Genomic DNA, 23,278 nt, shown 5'->3' on the forward strand with positions numbered 1-23,278 from the left:
CCCTAGTCCCTTCTTCTTGTCTCTCTCTATTTGTTATTTATTTTTCAGTTAAAGCTATTTAGTTGGTCCGTGCAAGATGTCCAGAAAAACTGTCCTCTGGCAAAATAGTGGGAAGTGCAAACCTACAAAGACATGTTGAAAATCAGTGACTTGTTCAGTTTTAATGGGTAAATGTTCTGATATATTATATAAATAAGATCACTGTAAAGCTATTAAACAGCAAACAAAATTACTGAGCTAACTATTAAAGTTATACCAATAAAACTATCAAATCGATTATAGTTGGAGCCTACTCATTTCATTCACTAGTTTGTTAAGTGTATTGTTTAGCAAATAGTTGGGTTAGTGTTGGAATTATACCAATGACTATAAATCTGTCCCTAACCTCTATTCTAGTGTAGGAAGAGAGACGGGTGCAAACATGCATACACAAGCTCGGCATGCCCACACACTGAGCAGGGCGGAGTGCAGCAAAAGGAACAGATTCAGGACATAGGGTTGGAAGGTTTCAGGATGAGGCCGAGTGTCAGGAGGGTCATCAGTGTGAAGGAAAGATTCTTGGGGGAGGTGAACACTGAGCTAGGTTTCCATAGATAAATGGACTTTTTTTTTTTATATAGAGTAAGTGCATTTGAATTGGAACAGTCTACATCAAACACAAAGACAAGAGGCATTAACTGTCTTTGGGAGACTATTGGGAGAATTAAAAAATGTTTACATATTTCTGGAGCATCTAGTTCTGGGAGATGAGCTACTGGAGACAGTGGTCAAATCATAAAAGATCTGCATGCCAGAGGAGAGTTCCAACATTTTAACCTGTTAACGGTTCCCCTAAGAGACACTTTTGTAAAGGCTTTATTTTAAATGCATCACTACACATACCTAAACAATGACCTTGTCAGAGCTCGCTAGGGAACCGAGAGAAGATTCTTTATAAACCAAACCTTCCTCTAGTCTGCTTGTCTCCTTTTCCTAGCCTGCAAAGGGAGAGAAAAAAAACAGCATCTATTATAGTTGCTCTTCCCTTTACCAACCCCAGAGTTTCGTCTTTAATTAACCAATCAACATCATTTTTATTAAACATCTACTATGTGTTCAACAAGAATAAGGAAAAACTATTATTTTACCATCTTAACTAATATTAACAGAAAGCATCCATACATACACACAAAAAGATGATCAGTATACACGAAATGTGGTCAGTAAAAAAGAAGTAACTCACACAAAAGTCCCAGTTGTTTTAACCCCGCGGTTATGGAAATGATACAAGATACATTTGTATCTTTCTTTCCCTCATACTGTAAACCTTCGATGAACTCATTCATGAGTAGAGTGTAAGCCAGGATTCAATACTAAATCGTAAAGCCTGGGAAGGATGGGCGACTTGTCACAAGATTTCTGTCTCTTTATGAACATGGCTGGATCTCAAAACATAGCCCACTATCTCTAACTCAAGGTTCTTCTGTCAACCTAAGCATTCTCTCACTCCATCCTATGGGTTACAGAAATGTCACTAGAAAGAAATTGGAATGAAGAAAGGACGGGCATAGTGTTGTCATTAAAGGAAAATCTAAATTTTAGTATTTGTGAGCTTTAAGGAAAATAGCTTAACTGTAAAAAATTATTTCATGGATCATAACTCCTTGTAATAAAATTCAAAAGCCTCTACATTGTTTTTATTATGTTGATATTTTCATAGAATAAAACATGGGGGAAGTTTTTATGTTCCTGCTCAGGAGGTATGGGCACTTGACCAAGAGTGAGGCTTTCAAAGTAAAAGTACCCCAGTGCCTCATTGCCAGGACTTTTATGTGAGTCCATGTTCATGCCGGTCACTGCGTTAAGTGCCTTATACACATATAGACTCATGTAACTCCCACAACAATACTGAGTTGACCTATTCAAATAAGTATAAATAATATACCATATTTCCCCATGTATAAGACGCTCCCGTGTATAAGATGCATCTTAATTTTGGGGCTCGAATTTTGAAAAAAAAAATGTATTACATAAAGTTATTGAACTCAAGTTTTATTCACCATAAAATTCATATAACTCCTCATCGCTTTCAAAACTCCCATCCATTAGCTTGTCCTCATCTGTGTCTGATGACGAATCACTGTCTTCAACAGTGAGCGCAAAAACAAGTGCAAAGAAGCGGTAAATGAAAGTAAAAAAAATCTACAACCACTGTATAAGACGCATCCAGTTTTTAGACCCCAACATTTTCAAAAAAGGGTGTGTCTTATACATGGGGAATACGGTAAATTGAATTTGAAATAAAGTCTGCTTGATTCCAGAATGGATATATGTAATCCTAACATCACCAATGTTGAATTGGAGGCGGGTGCTTTGAAGTTCAAGTTTCTCCCCAACCAAAGCACCCAGATAGGCTGTATATAAAAACTGATGGCTAGACACTTCCACAAATTAATATTACATTTCAAATTGTTTTATGAATAATAACAAAAATGACAAAAAATACAATTTTAAAAATGCTAAAGATATAAAATGGGAACTTTTTTTATTCTACTGACTTATTCCCGTTCCCACTCTCATCAGATAATTACTGTAAATCATTCCGTTCAAATGAGGAATCGCTAAATGAACAAAATGGGTATTTATCAACTTGAAACAATTACCTTTTGGCTTCCGATTTGAATTATGAAGCAACATGATCTGAACTACAAACACAAGCAACAGCAAAGCAATTAACCGCAATTCCTCAGAGTTGTTTTTCCTTCTCCTTTATTTAGCACCCTTTATCTGTTGGGCATCGAAAGAACCTTGTGTCCTCTGAGGACAGGGTTACTTCCTGTTCACTTTCACTTTCCCAGGCTAAGATGGAGACGTTCTCTGTTCAGCATAGAATGGACCCTGCTTGCAAATGAAAGACCCATGTTTGCCAGCAGTACAAATGCCCTACCTCACCTGGCCCTCTATGCCAGTGCAGGGCACCACTTATACTCCTACATGTCCACACATTTTTGTCTTAGTCGCTGCTCACAATCTTTTCAGCAAGCCACTACTTAAAAGATTTTTTTATATATATTGTCTAACAATTTTTGTTATTTTTAGAGAAAAAGTATTGATCCAAACCCTATTACTGAAAATAGAAACACTATTTCTTTCTTTATTCTTGAGGTTCATATCACCAATATGTTTTTATGTCAATAATTTGGGGACAGGGGCAGGTGTACATTTTTTTATCTTCAAATCTAAGACTTATGTTCCATATTTTCTATCCTCATCTTCAAGAACTTCATTTTTAACGTGTACTTAATTTTTCATTTTCTGTCTTCCATACTGAGTGTATTTTCTGTAATCAATCTTGAATGGTATTTTATTATTGTTTCATTTTGTGCAATCTTCTCAAACCCATTTGCAAGGTTCCTGACAGCATCTTCTGTTGAAGTCATGTCTTATTGTTCTTTCTTGTGTGCCTTTCTCTCTGTTCTGTTTTCATTGTTCTCTTTCATAGGCTTCCTGAGCTCTGCCTGCTTGGTTTCCATTTCTGACTTTTGTTGTATGATTTTCTCTTTAAATCCTTGTGTCTTTTGTTTGAAATCTGTTTGTTTCTTTCTTTTCATAGATAAACAATGTCTGTTATCCTTTTGAGTTTAAGGCTAATTATTTGTCTGGAGCTATTTAGTATTTCTTTAGATAATCCTTTTAGTCTTTAAAAAATCTTTTCTCATTCAATTTCTTTTTTTCTAAGGAAATAAATCCATATAATGGATCCAAGAGTATTGATTGGGAAAATTTGGGAGAAGCCTTGGGATTTCCCATAAATCCATTTTTTCCCTGTGAGCTACTGAGGAACCTATGGAACCAGGTTTAGGCACTCAACATGATTGTATTGGAGAAGGACAGGAAAGAGAGTTTTCCATTCCTCACATAATTACACTGTTTTCTCCCTTGCCATAGCTTAAGGTCATCTTTTCAATATCCTAATGGACTTAAAGTTCACTAAAAGTTTATAGATTACATCACAATGTAAAAAAAGTCACTTTGATATGGTGCCTAGTACATGTATAAAAGTATGTTGAAAGTACCATATTGTTATTATTAAAATCATTTAAATGATCGAAAGGAGTATTTATTGCAATTTGTAAGAGTTTGCTTTGTTTTAGTTCAGAGAACTAAGAATGACACATGAATTCAGTTTACATCATTTTGAACAAGATTTGGTCCAACTTACCCTGACTTCTCCAGCAATGTAGAGACTTTGGTAACTTCACAGTTGTCTTTGGATAGAGGACATAGCCATGCCAGGATGCTAAGATGGCAGCATAACTGGTGTGTCTGACCAATTTCAAGGGCGCAGTGTGAATGGGGCAGAGAAAGGGAGGTGGAATGATGAGCCCAGACAGCGTGGGGCTCAAAGTTCCACTGCATCTTTTAAGGTTTTAGCTTTCATTCTGAATGAAACAAAGAGCCTCTGGAGGGCTTTTGGCAGAAGAGCCATACAATTGTTTCAAAAAGATCTCTTCATCTGGTGTCTTAAAATCAGACTATAGGTGAAGAGAGGCAGAAGTGGGAGACCAGCTGGAAGGCTATTGAAATGATAAGGTGAGAGATTACGGCCACTCATACAAGGGAATTTACAGTAGGTGCTATGAAAAGGTGGCCAGATTCTAAATATAACTTGAAACTGAACAAGAGAACTTTCTAGTAAATTGGATATGAGCCATGAAAGAAAAGAGTTCACAGGAACAATTCTTAGTTTTTAGGTATGATCACTTGGAAGCATTCAGTTGTTAAAGCGAGACGTAAAACACACTGTGTGGAACATGTATTTTAGTATATATAAGGGGTAAGGGACAGTTTGAGATGCCTTTTAGATATGTCATCAGAAAGGAAACTTGGAATTTTAGTGTACCAGGTTGGATAATGTTCCCTGAAAAATTTTTGTTCACCTGGAACCTTTGAATGTGACCTCACTTAAAAAGAGTCTTTGCATAGCCCTGGCCAGTTGGCTCAGTGGTAGAGCATCAGCCTGGTGTGCAGGAATCCTGGGTTTGATTCCCGGCCAGGGCGCACAGGAGAAGTGCCCATTTGCTTCTCCACACCTCCCCCTCTCCTTCCTCTCTGTCTCTCTCTTCCCCTCCGACAGCCAAGGCTCCATTGGAGCAAAGTTGGCTCCGGCACTGAGGATAGCTCTGTGGCCTCTGCCTCAGGTGCTAGAGTGGCTCTGGTTGCAACAGAGCAATGCCCCGGATGGGAAGTGCATCGCCCCCTGGTGGGCGTGCTGGGTGGATCCCGGTTGGGCGCATGTGGGAGTCTGTCTGACTGCCTCAAGTCTTTGCAGGTAATCAAGTTGAAATAAAGGCATAGTGTAGGGTGGGCCCCAAATGCAACATAACTAGCATCCTTATAAGAAGGAAATTTGGACACAGTCAGAGATATAAAAACATAGAAGAGAAGGTCAGGTAAGTAGAGGCAGGGACTGTAGTGTTGCACCTATAAACTCAGGGGGCCTGTGAGTGCCAGCAGCCAACAGAAGCTGGTAGAAGCGAGGAAGGATTCTCTGCTTCAAACTCTGCCCAGAGAACCTAGCCCTTGATGGGAGACTCTTCTCACCCCTACACCTGTGAGAGAAAACATTTCTGTTGTTGTAAGACACCTCGTTTGTAGTAGATTGTTCTGACAGCCTAGAAAACTAATACACCACATGTGTGAGTGTGGCCAGGCTGGCCCCAGTGGTTCAGAACCATCACTTTCTGTATTTTAGATTCTCAGAGTCTCCGAAGCCATGGGTCATGTTCACTCTGGAAGCAGGAGTCCTCCTGACTCGCACTGAGCTCACTATCTATAACCACGAGTTGAAAGGGTCACTGACATTATCATCCTCCTGGCTGCTCAGTTCTTTCTCCAACTCGTATTCATGCAGATGATATGCTCACCATAGAATCTTTCTGAGATGTGATGCCCTCATGTCTATGAGAGAGAAGTTCTAAGAAATGCAATGCTCCCATATAATGAATTTGGGAACTATATGAACGAAGTTAAAAAAAGAAAAAAAGAAAAGAAAATTTAACAACTCGACTAATGTTATAAACACTGACACTAAATGATAATTTTTGTGGGTTAAGAAAATCAGTAAATGAAGAAAATATTAGTTAACATTCTGTCATGTTCTGGAACCCTAAGTCATGATCATTTGAATCGTGATATATCTAAAATGTTAGTTTATGAAACAACCTAATCTTGCTGTTTAGGAAATGAAAACTGCTTTATTTACCTCCTTTTCTTACAAATGTCAGCATCTTGCCCAATGGGACATTATCCCCTGATTTAAATTCTGCATCTGAATTTTCTGTGGCTGGTAAAACAACAACAAAACAACAACAACAACAACAACAAAATGGCACACTTGCCTTCTGCTGCGTGTGCTCGTCCCTTTGAGTCACACACAGTTGAAGGAAGAGTGAGGCTGGGGAAAACACCTTAGCAACTGCACCTGAGAAATTAACAATTTCTCCAAGGGTCAGGAAAGCAATAGGCTCTTTGGGAGAGTAATGGGGCATCCTCACATGGTGAGGGTAAGTTGATGGGGCTGAGCTGAGAGCTCAGCATCTGGCTTATGAAAATTTTTGCTGTCGCTGCTGGAGCTAGTCAGCATTATATAGTTCCTTGATCACTGGGGACTTTACGATCTGTCTTAAGCTATTTGTGCACTAACAATAACTCTAACTGTGCATTTCATGATTTTTACTATTTGTAAGAAAAAAAGAGAAAGAGTAAACGGTGTCTGAAAAATCTGAACATAAAGAGATGTAAAAATAAGGAGATTGGACGTTGAGAAACAAACAAAAAAAATTCAAAAGAACAACGGGAGATGCAATAAATCCAAATGGTTTTCAAAACAAGAGGGGAGAAAAATAGTGAACGCAAAACTGAACTGAAAGATGCAGATAAATAAGTAAATTTCCCATTCAGGATCCATTTGGAGGCTGTATTTCTTGGCAGAGTTACTGCTTATTATTTTCATGTTTCTAGTTTCCCATCTCCTTTTGTCAGTCTATTGAAAGCTTGTTAAAATCTTATTTGCTTTTCCTGTTCTGTTGTTGTTCTTGCCTTAACTTTAATGTTAAATCATGCAGAAGTAAGAGCAAAGGGAGGGGGAAATATCACCACAAATAGTCACGGCAGTAGCCTAGTGTGATGGTTACTTTCTATATTGATCAGCTTATGTTTTATTCAGACTTGATGGTATAACAATTGAGAAATAAGAAAGAATCTTTCCCTTAAATATAAAACTGCAGTGCTGCTCCAAAATATCTAAGGGTTTCCTGGAGACAGTGATGTGAGTCTGACAGGGGCACCAATGTGAAAAGAAATAACTTGTCCAAGGATGCTCCAAGAAGAATAAGGGATTGCTGTACTAATTCATATTGATCCTACTATCCTTTTGAAAAAGATGATTGTAAATTTTATCCCTGTGGTCCAGAACCTAGTGTAGCACTTATCAGATAGATCTTCAGCAAACAGGTAGTAAAGGAATCTGTGAAGAAATAAAGTGATGATACCAAGTACTTACCCAATTAACAGTACTACTGGTCAATAGAGGTTTCAGTGGTCAGAAACACTGGGTTACCAAGACCATGTGAGAGCAAACTCGACGCTCTTAGCCACTGTCCAAAATGATTCAGAAAATACTCGCTAAGAAGTCTGGGACAAGTAGCATAACTTTTGTGAGCTGCCATTTCTTATACTAAAATGGACTGAGAAAAGATCTCAAGACGTGGTTGTGAGGGTGCTGAGTAATAATATTTATAAAGTACCCACAGTACTGTGCCTGGCTCATGGTGAACGTTGGCAATGATGATGGTGGAAGTAATGGTCAAGTTGCATTAACTGCTCTCTTTTCGATGGTCAGCAACTCCTCTAGCATTTTCTTTTTCTTGTTACCAATATCTTCTGGAGAATTTCCAAACTGATATCCATCCTTGGTTGCCTCTCACAATGTCATCTGCATCCTGGAGACAACTGAGCCTCTTGACATGGCTCATTCTCCTCTGACAACTGCCACCCCCATCCCTGATTTCCATCCCATCTAACTCTGTGCTGCCGTAGGGACTACAGGGACTACAGCGAGACTGGTCTGGCCAGAATAATCACACACATGGAGTCCTAACTGAACACCACTCCCTTGCACAAAATGTGCCTAAATTAAGTATTGCTTTTTTATTTAAGAGGCTTGCTTTACTTTCACCAGCTATCTACACCTTGTAGCTGATGGTGAAGACAAATTCACATCCTTTTTTCCCTCTCTCACCCCCAATTCTAACTGGAGTAGAGACTTCAGCAAGCCAGAATAAGAGACTCTGACAAAAATCAAAGAGAGTCTAGCTCTCTCCTGAGCACATCGAGACAATCTTTCACAAGCATTTACCAGTGAGATTCATCTTTTTTTTTTAAGAAATAGTTTACACTGCCACTTTCTAGAAGATGCTATGGTTAACATTGCTCTGTATGGAAATTCTAAGTGAAATTGGCCCTGCTATTCTGAAAGGAATGAGAAAAAATGAATCTCTTAAAAAGATTACCTACCCCAGTGCCAGCACCCCCAACCTCAAGCCTGTTACACTGGTGCTAAATACAATCTCTCACCAGTGTGTGCCTGCATCTCTGAAGATCACGCACTCGTGATCCTCGTAAGTCTATTCCTTTCTTTCTTTATTAATGAGAGGGTTTTTATTTGTCCCCTCCATTATTCTCAGAAGAACAACACAAAATTCGATGGGGAATCATGATTTATCTTCTATTTGATAAAAACATCTGCAGAACAAAACGAGCCTCTTGATGCCGGAATTGTCATCAATGATGACTTTGACAAAATGAGCAATCCATAATTCGCTAGCTCCCTTGCGAAGCCGAAACAGATTGCCAAATAAAACACTGGAGGAGATGCATATGGGCTGAGTGGCCCAGCTTTGAACAGGAGCTCCCGCAGGTGGTGGTTCGGCAGTGGCTGGAAGGAGGAGGACGGCTCTGCACTGGAGCGTCGTCTGCCTTTGAACATGTGCACTGGGAAATGGTGAGTATCCCCTACGGGAAAAGAGCGGGAGCTCTGCCAAAGCGGCAGCTATTTCTGCCCTTTGGTAACTTGAATAAACCAGGGAGCCCAAGCAAAGACAGACAGAGAGAGAGAGAGAGAGAGAGAGAGAGAGGATGACACTCAAACAAACCGTCCTGTAACAGTGGGCTTTACAGAATACAAATCAGTAATATATGAAAAAGACGCTTCCAAAAATCGATTGCTTTATGGGTAAAGATGGATTTTCCATCAACACCAAGCACGGAACGAGTACTAATGGGTATTCAGTATGCATTTTAAGAAATGGCAATCCAGTCCACATGTATATGTATATGTATATGTATATGTATATGTATGTGTATGTGTATGTGTATGTATATGTGTATATGTATATGTACATGTACATGTATATGTACATGTACGTGTATATGTATGTGTATGTGTATATGTACATGTATGTGTATGTGTATGTGCATGTGTATATGTATATGTACATGTACGTGTATGTGTATGTGTATGTGTACATGTATATGTATATGTATGTGTATGTGTATGTGTATGTGTATATGTATATGTATGTGTATGTGTATGTGTATGTGTATATGTACGTGTATGTGTATATGTATATGTATGTGTATGTGTATATGTATGTGTATGTGTATATGTATATGTATATGTAGTCTTTTATATCTGAAAAGCACAGTAAAAATCATGTAATTATTTTAAGTCTGAGTTTCACAAGTCAATATTAGTTGCCAAGATGGGCAATCAGCACTCTTACATCCTGAAGATATGGGCGAGTTCTATACCTGAGAAATCCCGGCTTTACTGAAATTGCTGATAAGTTCAGGTTTTTTCCTCAAAAGAGAGAAACAACTGCTGTTTCCCTAAAATGGTTACATTGTTTACTCAAGTATTAGTCTCCCTTAGTGTGTATATATTTTTAATTTTTTTTTAATTTTAAAACAAATTCAGATTTACAGAAATTTTATGAAGATAGTACAGAGAGTTCCCATATAAACCACAACAAATTTTTCCTATCATCGGTATGCTACATTTATCAGAATTAGTGAATTAATAACGATACATTTTTATTCTCTAATAGATTTTCTTAGTTTTGACCTGCATAAATGATTTCTGTTCTGTAATCTCCTGATTAAATGTCAGTCCTATAATGGACCATTTTTTCCTCCGGCGTAATTTCTACCTCCAGCCCACTATTCCCTTCCATAGTTGTTGCTTTCCCAATCGATTTCCTTGAGGCACTAAACCCTGAAGACAGTTCTTTGCCCTTTAAGTGAGGCCAGAAGCTGAAAGGGGTTAGAGTGGGAAGAAGTCCAGTCCTCAAGCTGGGTAATCATTAGACTCTGGCAAAGCTTTCAGGGGGCCCTTGTTATGGAGAAGGCTGTGGATATAGTTCCCAAAGATCACTCTCCCTTCTGTTTGCTAGGGGCATGAGGGACTCTTATCTCATGGGAGGGAGCTTTACCACAAGAACCTGGTTGAGGTCCTGGAGGTAAAACCCAGAGAATTGCACCCCCCACACACACACACACACACCCCAGACAGCGTCCAACAGATGTTTCTCAGCATCATGCTCATCCACACTTGGCCTCCAGCAATTCATCAAATTACCACTTAGTGTGACCACCAGTTTATGGCTCTAGACTTCTGTCCAGATAAGCAGATCCAGGTGATATCCCTCTAATGCATCTATCTCTTTCGATTCCAGCCTGATGATTTGCCCTGAGACCTCAACTCTCTGATTGGTCCAAGAAAGAGTCATTGATTTTTGGGGTTGTTCAGCTTTTTTCTTGTTGTAAGATTGGAAATGACAACATTCAATCGTTTTACATGTCAGAGCAGTAATTTAATTTTGCACATATAATTCATGCTAGTCTGTCAAATCAGAGTTCCTGAATGACCACATCCTTGAAATGGCTGTTACCTTACTCTGCAGATGTCTTCATCTTGCAGGGATCGTTATATAAAATTCTTCTGTCCCTGCCAATTCACTGGGAGGGACGTCGGCAAGTTTCTCATCTGCTACATGAGTCATACCAACTCTCCACCACAGACTACGGATGAAAAAAATAGCTACTTTCTGATTTTCTTCTGCTACCCAATAGTAAATAACCATAGCAGTCTAGGACTGCAACGTAAGTCCAGGTAACATTCATTAAGGGGCCACTGGGTGTAGTGAACAGTCAGACTAACGTGACAGGCCAAGGACAGAGTCTCCAGAACTGCAGCGCATGGGGCTGGTGGCTGTTGCTTTTCCTTCTCCTTCACTACTTTTAACTTGTGTGTGTGCGCGTGCGCACGCATGCGCGCATGTCGTACTTTATAGATTCAGTAGTTGAAAATTTAGTGTCTGGCCTAATGAATGTGTCAAAGCATGGGACAAAGTGCAGCCTGGTGTGTCCTGACAATAAATGTTTAATCCGCCTTCCTGGAGAGACTTCAGAAATCTCTAGTAATTGAGGAAGCAAAGAATAACCCCAGAGTACAGCTTTTTATGAGCACTATGTAGTTCATGACACACAAGGGATCTTTTAAAAACAGAGCATTGGTGTTCAGTAAGTTTTACCCTTTGACAAATGATTGTTTTACTGTATACAATACTCCCTACAAAACTTTTACTACTATTACACAGAAGAGTAATAAAATGAGATACACCATTTTTTTCCCCTCTGTATTTACACATCTTTTTTGCTTCTGTAACTAAGCCTTATGTTTACCGGAGAGAGGGAGAAAAACTTCCCAGGGAACTCTGTGCGGCGTTGATGAAGTGAACAAGGAACCAACCGAAGGAGCAGTTATTGACTTTCCAATGAGGGACTCAAACCTGGTGTTTGCCAAGTCACCCCTCCCCCCATAGTCTGCCAGTACCCAAATGGAGACCAAGTAATTCTGACCCTTTCAAAAGAATTGTCACCCAAGCTTCATTAGGGAGAGCTCTCTATAAAGATGAAGGGGTATTTCCCAATTAATTATTGATGTTTTCTTGTGCCATCCTATTGGGAGAATGTTCAAAAGGAATGTAGGAATTGACAATTATAAGCATTCTTCCTCCCCTTCCCTCCCCACCACATTGTGCGCCCTGAAGAGAAATACTTCCAGAGATGGGTATCATATGGAAATAACAATACACTTCATTAATTACTCTCTCTAAGGAAGAGACATGTGATATGTCTTACAGAATCAGCTCAAAAAACGGAAAGTCCAGAGCACTCATTATGCATTTCCTCCTGACACAGCACATTAAAATATGAAGAAAGAAGACCATCTTATCATAAAGTCAGCAAAAAAGAAAACAAAACAATGCTCCTATTTGCACAACCTCTGGCCATTTGAAAGACTCGGCATTCTGCTACGATAATGTTTTCCCAAAATCCCACGTGGTGGAGTAGAGGGAACATAGAATTGCTAATTAAAAACAAATTAAGTCTCTGTGACTTCTTCATCCATGTGATCTAAGGGTTATTCAACCTCTCAGTTTCTCATACTCAATGCTTATCTTCGAAGGTTGAAGTAAGAATTTTTATGAGATGGTGGAAGTAATACACATTAGCAAAGGGGTTAGCACAGAAAATAAATGAGCAAATGTTTGTTTGTTCTTGTCTGATAGTCTCTCAGTAGGAAAATGCAACCTAAATTGTATCTACAGTGGCTTAATTACTCTAGCCTTGACTGGTGGGTTGAAAGGTAGTCCCTAGAAATATCAACTGTTTCAGCTGGTCAGTTCCCCTTCTCATTTCAGGATTTCCTAGTCAACATATGAAGTCACAGGTTTTAGATGAAAGCTGACACCTTAGAGAACTATTCCAGGCCCATTGGATGGGTCAGAGCTAGACCAGTCAGAGAACAACGCTTCCTTGGCCAAAATGGTTGGACTAAGGGTTCAAAAGGAAATTCAATCTAGGAAACTCTGAATCTTTCACTTGGATTTTTCAAATGGTTGCTGGTGAAAATAGTCCTTTCCTGTCTAAAGAAATGTGAGTCTGACCCTGGCCAGTTGGCTCAGTGGTAGAGCGTTGGCCTGGCGTGCAGGAGTCCCAGGTTCGATTCCCGGCCAGGGCACACAGGAGAAGCGCCCATCTGCTTCTCCACCCCTCCCCCTCTCCTTCCTCTCTGTCTCTCTCTTCCCCTCCCGCAGCGAGGCTCCATTGGAGCAAAGATGGCCCGGGCACTGAGCATGGCTCTGTAGCCTCTGCCTCAGGTGCTAGGATGGCTCTGGATGCAACAGAGCGACACCCCAAGATGGGCAGAGCATCGCCCCCTGGTGGGCGTGCCGGGTGGATCCCGGTCGGGCACATGTGGGAGTCTGTCTGACTGCCTCCCTGTTTCCAGCTTTGGAAAAATGAAAAAAAAAAAAAAAAAGAAATGTGAGTCTGGAAAATGGGTGGGGCAATACTTTTCTCTGGATGAACAGAAAACCAGTTGCAGCTAAAGGAATGAGCTAATAAACAAAAAGGAAGCTTCCGTTCACCTTCGTTCACCCTTATGTTCCTGACAATTAAGATATTGCATTAAGATTCAGTCCAGGTGTCACCTCCTCTAGGAAGTCTGCCACGATTCTGCCATCCTGGATTTAAGGCTTGACTTTCTGTCTTCTCACAAAACCCTGTGACTACCTTTATCCTAACACTGATCACTTTATAAGGGTTGAGCAATTGCTGTCCCTGTCATCACCAACAGTTCCTAAAGGTCAAGAGAGAGTTGTTTTACCTTTTACTACCCAGGACCTCTCTTGGTATTGAGCATGTCCTAGTCTCTAGGACAGTGGTCCCCAACCCTCAGGCCATAGACCGGTACCAGTCCGTGGGCCCTTTGGTACCGGTAAGAAGAGAAAGAATAAATAACTTACATTATTTCCGTTTTATTTATATTTAAGTCTGAACGATGTTCTATTTTTTTTTAATGACCAGATTCTCTCTGTTACATCCATCTAAGACTCACTCTTGATGCTTGTTTCGGTCACTTGATACATTTATCCGTCCCACTAAAGGCCGGTCCGTGAAAATATTTTCTGACATTAAACCCATCCGCAGCCCCAAAAAGGTTGGGGACCACTGCTCTAGGAGACAAACATGTTATTTGATTGTAACGAATGCTTCTGAATTTAGTTTAGTTCTTTGTCGCCCAGCGGTCTACCGCTGTGCCACCGTATTTGAGATTTCATCTCTGTGTGTCTTGATGTTTGTTTGGATTGCTCTAGTTGAGATTTGATGACTTAAATACATACATGGTTTTATCTTAACAACTTTTTACTATCATCATAGCCTACTGGAAACCCTTCAGCAAAATAATCCTGAAAAAAAACAACTATCTTTCTGGAAAAAATATTCATATTATGATTTTAAAAATCCTGAACATCTAAAAACGCTTTATTTTTTTTATTTTGGCAGTAAAAGAACCACCCTTTACTTGAATGTCTCATTTATAAATCTCGTCTGTTTGTCTGTATTAATTAGGAGAGCTCTTCAGCCCACAGACAAAATATCACATGTTAAATGTCAAAGCTTGAGAAAAAAAAAAGCCAGAAAACATATTATGCTTTTTTTTTTTTTGCTCTTTATCTGCTAAGATTCTAAACTGTGCTAGATTCTTAAATGAGTCAAAGTGAACCTAAAATGAAAAGATTTTCACACTTTAGAAACTTTCTACTAGGAAGCAGTAATCAGGAGCCAACAAATTAAGATGTCCCCAGGCAAGAAGTAGTTGAAAAATAAATGGGAAGATTTCTGGAGAAGGCAGTAAAAGGGTGTTTTGGCTTATCCATTTCAAGGTTTTTACTAATTCTTCTCTATAAAGTCATTACCTGGATTGTAGTACTTCACAAAGGTACGTACAATTTGGGCCTTTCTCTTAGATTCAATTTCCTAAAAATGCCCTTCAAGCCAATCCTTGTTCAATGCCATTGAGAATGGATTTATGATTGATCCTTTCATTTGGATTGCTCATCCAGTTCCCTAAACCAAGGAACGATGGGACCAACGCCCTGACTCTGGTGCTAGGGAGTCCTGTAATTGAGATATTTTCCCCCTAAATTTGAGGTGTGATCTTCAACAAGTCTCAGTATTCTAAACCTCAATTCAATTGTATGAAAACTTAAGCTAAGTGACACCAACCTCTCAAGGTTGTTGCATGGAAAACTGAGTTTTGTATCTAAAGAATATAGTACAATACACAGCAGACAGAGGTGTTTCAAAAGGGTAGTTGTTATTCAATGCCATTCAGAAATCTAATATTGGTTTGTACAGGTATTGTACTAAGTACTGATAAATGAAGGGTGAAGGCAAGTTCTTTCCATCTTAGAGGTGCCTTCTGTAGGAGATAGTAAATGAATGAATGAGTGAATGAATGAAGGAGTAAATAAAGAATTACAGCTAATAAAACATACTATGAAGGGTAGCAGCAATGCACAGGATGTTGGCAAGGTGGGGAAGATGATGATTTAGATAAGACCTTCTGAATATGTGACATTTAAATTGAGACATTTTGAGGATTGAGGTCTAGCCAATGAAAGTCACTTAGGGAAAAACATTCCAGGAAGGGCAGATGCAAAAGCCCTGGGGCAGGAAATGGCTTGGCTTTTAGGACATTGAAAGGAAACGATCATGGATGGAGCTTGGAGAACAGCTGGATTTTAGAATTAGTTTAGTTAAAAGATGAGCAATAAAACCCAGAAAGCAATGGCAGGAGTTTAAATTTGATTCTAAGTCAATGGAGAGGAAGTCTTAAAACACTTATACAAAAAAAGGAACTTGCTCAGAGATATCTGGTGTGTGTTGAATAGACTCCAGAGGGGCCAGGGTTGAAACAGGGGACACCAGCCAGCAGGTTATCAAAGTAGTCCAGTGGAGAAATGACAGTAATTTGCACTAAGATGGTAGTCGTGGAAATGAGGACATTTTTATTAATACATCACACATATTTGTAGCTTATGATGTTATGATTCGTAACATCGACCACACCACACAAAAGACCTACACTAATCATGGCAGGTGGCTTTCAAAACTCCAACTTCCTCCACTTTATATGTTTTCTTTGTTTCCATCTACCTTGCTCTGTCTTTGATGAAAAGCTCCACAGAGACTGGGGACTCCATCTTACCTGTCTTGCTTGCCAACTCGCTCTAGCCCTTCATGTCTATTCAAAGAACAAACATATAATATTTGTGCAACCAGCAAAAAAAAAAAGTGGCCAAAATCAATACATGATGAATGTCACAAAGGGGGCAATTTGCAGAGGTAGCAATTCTCTCTGGTTCTGTACCCCTCTAGAAAAACATCGCCAATGTCCTTCCTCTAAAATGGGAGGTGTCCTGACATCCTCCCGAATGCTGCCCATACCGATGGTGCAGAAAATTCAGCCTGCTTATCTAGCTCAGAAAGAGTTTCTCTGAACATCCTCTCCTAATCAGAGGTGAGTTCCCAGCTCTGGCATTATTGCTGGCCATAATTAGCTCTAGTTAAACGGCCTGTGTGCCTCCTGGCAGGCAGATCACCTACATCAATATAGCAACCAGCTTAAGCTTCCTCTGGGGAGACATTGTGTGTGACAGGCTTTATCTTCAGGGCACAGTGCCATTGGATGCAGTGGCAGAATCCATCGCTCTGCCCAGTTCAGCTAGAACCGGATTTGATTGATGGGCCTTACGGGAGAGTGTCAGAATAATAAGGATACTAATCACCTGCAATCGCGTGGCACCATTTATCCGGGCATCTCAGAGGACTTTGCCTGAGTTAATTAATTGGGACAATGCCTCTGTGCTCTAGGTACATGCCAGTATCCCCATTTTACAGATGAGGAGACTGAGTGGTGGAGAAATTAAGCTGCCTGGTCAAGGTCATTCAACAGGGAGATGAAAGCTAAAAAATACCTCTGAGTCCACTGAACCACCGTCAGCCTTGTCAATCAAGTGCATCATCAGCTCAACGTCACATGCTGCTTGTTTGATGATTATGTTGTATTAATGTACACTGTAAACCAGCTGCTACCTTTTACCCAAGAGGTGGCTACCTTTCAGTCAAGGAGAGAATAATTCCAGATTATAGCAACTGTGGTAGCTACTGCCTAGAGAAAGTTAAAGCCTTGGCCTTCCTTCCATTATATCACCCACGTTTTGCCCTTAATGACTTCTGGTTGGGGGCGGGGGGAATCTGGTGCAAAAACCAATATGTTCAGTTGCATCGCATCTGCAGGTAATTGGGGGTGATTCTGGACACAGTAAGGAGATGAATGGCGACCAGGCTGTTCGACAGGAGAGAAAAACTGCCTTGTTTATTAAAAGTAAAAAAGTTATTGGTTAACGTTAACAATAACAGAAAAGTTACTGAGATAAACATGTGAACGGTTTCACATAGTGGATCTGAAGGGAGAAGGAGAAACTGGAAGCTGAAAGGGAGAACCCAGGTAGAAATTTGGAAACCCTCTCTTTGGTCAGTGTGTGCACCGGTTTCTGTTCTTTGCCAGATTGCAGAGGTAACAGAGAGGCGAAGGGCAGAAAAGCCAAGCCTGAGATGGAGGTGAGGAAGGGGGAGTTTGTTTTCCAGGCCCTGCCCTGACCTTTCCTCTGTTTGCTCTCCTGCATGGTTGCAGGGGACAGCAGGGGACACTGAGAGAACACTGCGGGGCTGAGAAAGAGGAAAAAGAGTTTGCCACTTGTCCTTGTGCGAGATTTTAAATTTTTCTAAGCACCTGTTTTTTTCATCTGCAGATTTGGGATATGACCCACCTTGCAGGATTATAAAGAGGGCGAGCTAACAAGGTAGATAGAAAAGCCTAGTCTGGCACTTAGCCTGTAAGAGACACTCAAGATAAGGTAAATAACACAACTATTGTTAGTAGCCTCTCTCTCTAACCTGAACCCCTTTCAAACTCTCACACCTACCTTAGTTATTCAGTGAGCTCCCCACTGGGCCAACAAGAACTGACCCTCCCGTATGAGGGCTCCATTTCCTCCGCCCCTGCCCTCACTTCTTAATCTATAATCTAGCCCTGTGGTATGCCCTTGAACAGGAAACTGATTCACCAGCCAGAGCCTGGACTCTTCGCCTGTTCCTGGAGACCAGCTCTCCCCTCTGCCTTTTTTTTATCTCACAAGATTATTATAAGAAAAAATGGGTGAATAACTCAGTTGGCATTGTAAACTCTTGACATGCCACGCATTTTAAGTTTTTAAACATTACCACATACTTCTTAAGGCTTAGCTAAGGCGAGAAACCTCATGTTAATTATTCACAGTAAGACATTAACGATAAAGAGTAAGTGCTTCACCCCTGCTAGGTAACCATGGTTCATTTTAATAGAGGTCTTTCGTGCCTTCATCCACAATTGGAAAAATCAGAGACAATCCTAGGCAGATGAAGATTCATCCGAATGAGGACACTCCTAAAAGCACCCTCCACCCGTTTAGCCTTTAAACAATGGTTGTTTGTCCTGGCACATTTCTATACCTCTGCAAACCCTCTGCAGAGTCCTCAGAGGTGATCTTGATAGAGAAACTGTTACAGAAAAGAGGCTGATCATCTGCTCACCAAACACCCAGTGTTCTGTTTCTCCCCTCTGCCCCCCGCTCCTCTACCCACCCCCTACTCCCAATACCAAAAAGGTTTCTCAGTATGACAACCTCAACTGAAGCTTTTTTCCCCCAAGGCTAAGAAGAGTTTTCTACTGCAAGTGTTAATTGTCCTGACAAGGATGTCTCTCCTCTTAATCTGCAACAGTGACTTTGCTAAATGGTGCAAAATATACAAAAAAAAAAAAAATCTATGGTTACGCCCCCCAAATAGAAAATGCTGTTGTTAAGAAATGGTCTTTTGCTTTCCATATAAAAATCCCCGCTGTTTCAGCAAGAGACAAGGGAGCCCAATACAAACACAAAATCAAAGTGCCAAAAAGCTAATAAAATGATAAGAAGATCCTGGCACCGATTTTCAATGCTTGCAACGACGTACTGAAATATGCCAAGTCATGCTCAGGAAGAACATTAAACTGTTCCTATCAAGGAGACCTACAGAGCTAAAGCAATAGAGTCCAATTACTATTATTAATAGCAAAGAGTATATTAATCTCGCCTATCAGCAAGCAGGTATAATACTGACCTTTGCTTTCAATGACAGCCCTAATGTTCTTATTTACTACGCCAGGCATTTTATCCTGCAGTCCTCGTCACCAAATGATTAACACAATGATGGCCTCTGCTGCATGATCATTGTTCTCTTGCATTCTATTGGACAAAAGGATGTCTGTGCCCTTCCCCTGAAGAGCATCAGGGTCAACGAATTACAAAGGTAGGGTAAAAATAAATAAATAAATAAATAAATAAATAAATAAATAAATAAACACCAGCCTGGCTAAGAAGATCAGCTAAAATAATGAGGGTAACGAGGTAGAAAGTATCTCACATGTATTCATCCATCTGTCCTCCAACCCACCCATCCATCCATTTCTCCAACTCAGACATACACTCTGTGCTTCACCGCCATCACCCGCATGCATTGAAGAATACCCAATGATAGTAAAGAAAGATTCCCAAGGGGGGTCAGGTGGGGCGAAGATAGTTTGGACCCCATAATCTCTTCTATTCTTGTGCATTTCTTTGTTTTTATAATTTTTTTTAGATTTTATTTATTTATTTTTGCTAGAGAGAGAGAGAGAAAGAGATAGAGAGAACAGGGGGAGGAGCTGGAAGTATCAACTCCCATATGTGCCTTGACCAGGCAAGCCTAGGGGTTCGAACTGGCGACCTCAGCATTCCAGGTTGATGCTTTATCCACTGCACCACCACAGGTCTGGCCATTTCTTTTTTTTTTTTTAAGGCAATAAGGCTTGTGTATGCCAATGAATCATGAGAGAAAGTGACACCTGTCATATTCAGGGAAGGATGGTAAGGGCTAACATGTCTTCCCCTCCCCTCTCTTCCCCTGCCAGAACAATTTTGGATCTATGTGCCACAAATGGCATACCCACAGATGGCTGAAGACCACTGAGCCCACACCAGTTTTGAATAAAGGAGGAGGGAGCCCCTTTTGTTGGATTAAGCTGGTGAGATTGTGAGCCCCTGTCTATTGTAGCAGCCAGTGTTAATTTTTCTGACTGATACACAAGACTCCAGCATTGATGAATATGCTCAGTGATTTGGGGAAATTCACTGAGCCTTTTGACACCTATTCTCTCATAGATAATACAAGGAATACTGTTATCTCTAGCATTCTAAAATTTTCTGAAAAACTTTAAGTTTTTTGAGTATAGAAGGAGAAAAAAAGCATTTAATTATTGAATTGATTGTATAGCTCTCTATTACTTTACAAACAGAATACACTGCCCCATCATTAATATTCTTACGGTTTTAGGCGTATCTCTTCTATAGTGTTTATCCCACTATATTGTAATTACTTGTTTTTGTATCTCTGCGCGTGTTTTCTTTCTATTTCCTTTTTGCATAAGACTTTGAGTTTTTCTAAGGGCAGAAACTGTCTTTTTGATCACTTTATCACTATGACCTTAGCAATCAATAATTTGTTGTAGAAATGTAATTATGTATCCTGGAAAGAAAGCTTGCAATCGCTTATCTGTCCCTTCCCTGCCATCACTGGGGGGAAATGCCATCCAGGCTCTATAAGAAGGTTCACAGAATGGAAATCTCACACGACGGAGGGGCAGAGGATGCTAGATACGAAGAATAAAACAGGAACTCAGAATGCTAGAGGTGAAAACAAAACAAAACGGGAAAAGCTAGCTTATTGATGTCAAGGGAGAAACAGAGAGAGTAGGAGGGAGTTAAACCCGATAACACAGTAGAAGGTCCAGGTCAGAACGCCAAGGCCATGTCTAGCAGAGCACCTAATCATTTCTGAAGGAGAAAATGAAACATGACTGAGAATTGGGAGTTCAGAAATAGGATGATCATATATCCAATATCTTTCCCTTTCAACCAGGGACCTGCATGGCTAGTACTTAGAAGGAATGAGAATTTGAGATTTGATGGCAGGGCCTCAACTCTCCAGATGTCTGAGGTCAAGAAATACAAGGCAGGGTGAATTGGTCAGGGTGCTGGTGACAGTTTCAAACTTGTTTGACAAGCAGAACAAGACAGGATGATACGAGGAGATGTCAAGTGTTGTATCAGACCTCTGGTAGTATCTCAACTAATATAATTAGGAAAGAAATCATTTCACTCTCTCTGTTGATAAAAGTGGCCAATCAAGGATGAGATCTCAGCAAAGCCACCCAGCACCCTTCAGCATGTTACCAGGGTCCGTCAGAGGCCATTTGCTCTAACACTGGTCAGCCAACAGCCTTTACCTGACTATTTCCCTTCATTCAAGCAAGGAGCCTCATTCTTTTTATATGAAAGAGTCTTCCTACCTTGGAAACTGATTTCTGATATACCTTTTCCAATCTGAGGAAACTGACAAAGCTAGGACAAGGACACTTGATAAGAATAATCTGACCTTTTATCAGATCCCACCCAGACTGGAGTCGAGACAAACCAAGCCAAGGTGCCAGCTACCCAGAACTGTGTCCAGATGGGTGTTAAATCACAGGCTGTGAACAAATCAAAACCCAAAACAAAGAGTTGAAGACAATTAGAGGCAACATGCTTAGAGAGAGCTGGGAGTCCAGTGAAATCCCTGAACCCAGAAGGCAACAGTGAAGACAAATAAAGTCAAATATCAAGAGACAGGAGGAACCGGAACCAATGAGAGGAGGTGTGCCGTGAGGGGATGAGGTTTCCATGTCAGTATTTTCTTTTAATTTTTTTTTTTTTTTTTTTTGTATTTTTCTGAAGTTGGAAACGGGGAGGCAGTCAGACAGACTCCCGCATGCACCCGACCGGGATCCACCCGGCATGCCCACCAGGGGGCGATGCTCTGCCATCCGGGGCATTGCTCTGTTGCAACCAGAGCCACTCTAGCGCCTGAGGCAGAGGCCACAGAGCCGTCTTCAGTGCCCGGGCTAACTTTGCTCCAATGGAACCTTGGCTGCGGGAGGGGAAGAGAGAGACAGAGACGAAGGAGAGGGGGAGGGGTGGAGAAGCAGATGGGCGCTTCTCCTGTGTGTCCTGGCCAGGAGTCAAACCCAGGACTCCTGCACGCCAGGCCAACACTCTACCACTGAGCCAACCAGCCAGGGCCAGTATTTTTAATAATACAGACAGGTGAACTTCTAAAAGTTCTGCCTTGATACCCTAGTTTAAATACATGATGTCCATTCTTAGCACTTGAGTCCCAAAAATTATGTCCCAGAATAGTTCTTCATTACCTACATTTCTTCTCTTGGTTCCATCTATAGAGTATATCTGTCCCTTTAGATTTACTGGTTGCTCTTGCTATATTTATTTAATTATGGGCCTAGAAGACATCTTAAAGGCTGTAATCCAGCTTTTGAATTTCACAATCCCAATGGCTTAACTCTTCTGTCACCTTATGAGTCACTTAGCAAGGATTTTCTACCTCCTGCCCAGCCTTTCTACTGGATGAGCTCTTCTTATTTCCTTACCTGTCTCTTTTTTTTTTTCTTTTTTGTTGTGGCAGAGACAGAGAGAGGGACAGATAGGGATAGACAAACAGGAAGGGAGAGAGATGAGAAACACCAATTCTTTATTGCGGCTCCTTAGTTGTTCATTGATTGATTTCTCATTTGTGCCTTGACCAGAGGGCTACAGCAGACCGAGTGACCCCTTGCTCAACCCCTTGCTCAAGAGTGACCTTGGGCTCAAGCTGGTGAACCTTGCGCAAACCAGATGAGCCCGCGCTCAAGCTGGCGACCTCAGGGTCTCGAACCTGGGTCCTCCACATCCCAGTCTGATGCTCTATCCAATGCGCCACCACTTGGTCAGGCTCCCTACCTGTCTCTTCCATTGTCTTCTCTGCATTGACTGCCTGGACTTCTTAACCCTCTCCACTTCCTTCAGGACCACTGCACTCCGTGGTCCAGAATTCCTCTCTTCAGTTCAGCTGGCTCAGTGTGTGTCCTGTCTTTAGGCATTGACTCTTCAATTTCTGTTTCTAGCTAAGTTCTAAGTCAATTAAAATCGCTAACTGTAAAACATCAATGTGTGTGGCATACAACCAGCCCAAGCCAGTAGCTGATTCAACCAGCTTTCTCCATGACTTTAAGGACATTCTGCATTTATTTAAACATTATTGCCTGTATGATATGTGTGTGTGTGTGTGTGTGTGTGTTTTAATTTGTGGGAAAAGTCTTCAATCCCCAATTCCC

General features: G+C 40.8%; 1 long non-coding RNA gene across 2 annotated transcripts in view; it reads right to left on the minus strand.

Moving 5' to 3' along the window:
• The window catches only part of LOC136406683 (uncharacterized), a 56,163-nt gene extending 38,101 nt beyond the window's left edge, over window positions 1–18,062 (minus strand). For both annotated transcript variants that reach the window (XR_010751680.1, XR_010751679.1), the window contains exon 1: window positions 17,943–18,062. This is a non-coding gene — a long non-coding RNA (uncharacterized lncRNA). The remainder of the gene's footprint in view (window positions 1–17,942) is intronic.
• Window positions 18,063–23,278: the final 5,216 nt, after the last annotated feature.

The sequence above is a fragment of the Saccopteryx leptura genome, chromosome 5 (assembly GCF_036850995.1).
Source record: "Saccopteryx leptura isolate mSacLep1 chromosome 5, mSacLep1_pri_phased_curated, whole genome shotgun sequence".
Taxonomy (NCBI): Eukaryota; Metazoa; Chordata; class Mammalia; order Chiroptera; family Emballonuridae; genus Saccopteryx; species Saccopteryx leptura.